Source organism: Boleophthalmus pectinirostris, unplaced genomic scaffold, assembly GCF_026225935.1.
Source record: "Boleophthalmus pectinirostris isolate CB_2022bp ecotype Guang Dong unplaced genomic scaffold, ASM2622593v1 HiC_scaffold_5, whole genome shotgun sequence".
NCBI classification, from domain to species: Eukaryota; Metazoa; Chordata; class Actinopteri; order Gobiiformes; family Gobiidae; genus Boleophthalmus; species Boleophthalmus pectinirostris.
In genome coordinates, this window is record NW_026571404.1 from 40,295,998 (window position 1) to 40,299,755 (window position 3,758).

At 36.3% G+C, this 3,758-nt stretch overlaps 1 long non-coding RNA gene across 1 annotated transcript; it reads left to right on the top strand.

Moving 5' to 3' along the window:
- Positions 1–1,194: 1,194 nt before the first annotated feature.
- On the top strand, positions 1,195–2,224 carry LOC129411572 (uncharacterized). Its single transcript, XR_008633369.1, has 2 exons — positions 1,195–1,269; positions 1,769–2,224. It is a non-coding gene; the product is annotated as an uncharacterized LOC129411572 (long non-coding RNA).
- The last annotated feature ends 1,534 nt before the right edge of the window (positions 2,225–3,758 follow it).

A 3,758-nucleotide genomic window follows, 5' to 3' on the forward strand; every position in this document is an offset into this window, starting at 1 on the left:
ATATTATATTAGGTCCTTATGAGCTGCAGATTTTTTTTAATGATGGTAATGAAATTGATGCCGTTGCTATTTTTTTTTATACCGTGGCACCGTGGTTTTTATACCATACCACTGTATCAAAAAATCACTGATGTGATTTTGGTGAACTGACGTTGCTTGTCATTCACCATCTCGTCGGGGTCGGCCTCTGACCTCTCATTGACTTCCATTCATTTTAGCAGTAACCCACCCCCTTGAGCCTTGATACTGCTGTTGATGCTGGGGGCGACCAAGGACGAAGTTGCATGTCGTCCTCTCACTCCCCATTCACTCCTCGTAGTGAAACCAATAGGCCCTACGCCCTGTCGGGGCTCAGGCCTAATAATATTCTGATATGAGAACAATGTTCCTCTTTTTTTTGGCCAGCAAACTATACATTGTTGTTCTTGTTCTTGGTTGATTGAACATGCAAGTATCCCTTAGAATACAGACCCCTCGTCTTCAAACATATTTTGAAGATTAGGTGGTAACACATTTTTGGGTTAGGGTTAGGGTTAATCCTATGATTTGCACTGTTTGCAACTGAACAAGATCATATAATTTTAACAGTTTTGATTGAAGAAAAAGTGCATTTGTGTGATAGAGTTTAATGTAGTCTTATAATTGTTTCCCCAGATTTCAATACAGTACAATATAGTAAATATGGAACAATTAATGCAGTGTACAAAATATGAAGGGCTGGTTGATCTAATACCAGTTTTGCTTTGTGTAGAATAGAAATGCTTCTTGACAGTTTCTTTTGCAAGATTGTCAATTTAGCTTCTTACACAGAGAAACTTAATTTCATTTACACTATCAATTCGTACCCCGTCAATTTCAGTGTCCATGTTAGGGTCTGCTTTATAACCAAATATCATTAATTTTGTCTTCTTTAAGTTTAGTGATAATTTGTTAACGTCAAACCATTGTGTAACGCGGGTGACAAAAACCGCCTTGGCAACAAACTCTCTCGCCTTGCTCCTGCTCTCTGTTGCGTCTTTTTGCGTGCGTCCGATCACGTGACCGCGGCCGCTCAATTAGGAGCTTATATTAGCGCGAACCCCGGAAGCGCGGCAGACGCGAGAGAGATAACTGAACGCGTGCTACAGGTATGTTTTTAAGATTCTATTTGCCTTAATACGCAATGACAAGTTGCCAAACTCACAGCTTTAAATGTCAACTTGTATGAGCCAAAAACTGTTGCCCATTGAGTGCCCAAGCGAGCTGTACAGTGACGATCGCACGGAATTGGTAAGCCACGCCGAGTCTCCCGTTCGTTTGTATGCTTAGCTTAGCCTAGCCGCTCCTATTGTTTCTATGGGTCCGGCTAGCCTCATTTATGCCAAATTTCTTATTATTTCTTTTGCACTATTGTGGTCCAAATTGATATGTAATCACCATCAAATGATTACTTTTATTCTCTTTTAGTGTCCACTTGTTTATTTTGCACTTTGTAGCGTTTTTAACTTTACACTGTGCCTTAAGTTATTGAAATGCCTTTAGCACTTAGCACTTTAAACCCAAAGCTGCTATGCTATTTGAATGTTTTTTCCATGCACTTTAATTCAGAAAAGATTTTTAATTAATCATTTTAATTATTTTGATTAATTAATTTAAGTCTAGTATATTGTACAATATTTGAATATTAATTAGTATTTATATATTTTATAATACGACTAGTGTTATTTAATTATATTTATACATGAATTTGTGCACGTTGATTTTTACTTTGGTCCTGTTGTTTGCACAGGCCAGGTTTAGATGGCGAGCTATAAACCCAGGTTCTGATCCGCAACCCTGACACTCAACTCACTCCTGCCAGGAACCCCGACACCTCCACTCCCCTGTCCGGGCTGGTAGGAGGCTCTTGTAGCCAGCATTAAAACTCACACCTTCCACGCACTGGTTCTACGACCAACCCCAATAATCACCATTCACCGCCACTCCTCACCAGCACTTATCCCTTGGAACGCTCCCGCTCTGGTCTATGGTCCATATCTCCAACTGTGCGTGGCAAACTGTGACTTTTTTGGAACTGTGCAATTGGATCAATCTGTTTTTGGACTCTCAACACTGACTGTTCTTTGTAATAACTACCTCACTATATTATTGTGAAGTTTGGGTTTTACTGAATGGCCATTCCAGCAATCATTTATATATTGTCTTTTGTCTTTGTTTGTCTTAATACATGGTACCGCAAATCTAATTCAGTCTCTGTCTCCTCTCTCCCTGAGCCGCACCTTATCTTCTGATCACTAGCCCATAATTACTACACTACGTCTTATTAACTAGTAATTACTACATATTACTATATAGTCACCGCTACTACAATACTACGCAGCGTATTTGCTACAATTGCTTCAATTTTGACATTTCTATTTTTGCATGAGTACTTGTGCCAAATTAGGTCCTGAAGTAAAAACTAAAATTAACTAACTAATTAACTAAAAATTTGTATTATCTGCAAACAAAATGAGCTTTAACGAATCTGAGACTCTACACAGGTCATTAATGTATAAAATAAATAATGCTGAGCTCAGTACTGACCCCTGGGGGACACCACACACAATCTGATTCCATGTCATCCAGCTTTACAAACTGTTTTCTATCAGTGAAGTAACTCTGTATCCAATTTAGTGCAACCCCTCTGAAATCATATCCTTCCAATTTATTGATTAGCAGAGAATGATCAATGGTATCAAAAGCTTTTTTGAGATCCAAAAAAATCCCAACAGCATATTTCATTTTTCTAATGCATTTGTAATTTCTTCAACGGCTTCCATAACTGCATATGATGCAGATCTGTTGGACTTGAAACCATATTAATTGTCTGATAATAACCCGTGTTTATCTACGAATTCATATAGTCGATTATTACAAATTTTTTTTCTAAAATTTTAGAGAATAGTGAGAGTAACAAAACCGGCCTGTAATTATTGAAGTCATGTTTGCTACCCTCCTTATACAAAGGGATAACTTAAGAAATTTTCATTTGTTGTGGAAATGTACCGGATTTAAAGGTTAAATTAAAGATGTATGATATGGGTTTGGCAACACTGTGGATAACTTTATTTACTATTGTCATATCAATATCTTGAAAATCTTTCTTTGCTTTTACATTTCATAACAATGTCTATAACTTCAGTTTCATCCACACGTTTGAGAAACACTGGATGAGGGTTTTTATCAATCAGAATTTCATTGAATTTGTCAGCAGTTGGAGGAATTACAATGTTAGCTACAAGCTCAGGGCCTACATAAAAAAAAAAAAAAAAAAAAAAGTTTTACTGTAAAATACACAGGGTAAGTTCTTTGCCTTGAAGAATTATTAGTGACCTCATTTAATACTTTCCATATTTCTTTGTATTATTTTGGTCTTCAAACAGTCATTTCTTATAACAGTCCTTCTTGCTCTTTCTTATAACATTGGTTAACTTGTTTTTATATATCTTGTATCTCAATTCAGATTCCTCTGTTCTGTGTTTTAACAACTCTCTGTACAATATTTTTCTTCTTTTTACATGTGTTTTGTATCATCCAATGACGATTGTTGTGTTGTGCTTTGTAACATTTTTTGACTGGACAGTTTTTTTTTTTTTTTAAAGTAACTCAAATATATCTAAAAATGTGCCATATGCACTGTTTCTATCCCTTTCTGAATACACCACTTCCCAATTTTGTGCCATTAGATCCATTAATAGGGCATTTACACATTCTTCATTTTTTTATCCTTTTATAAT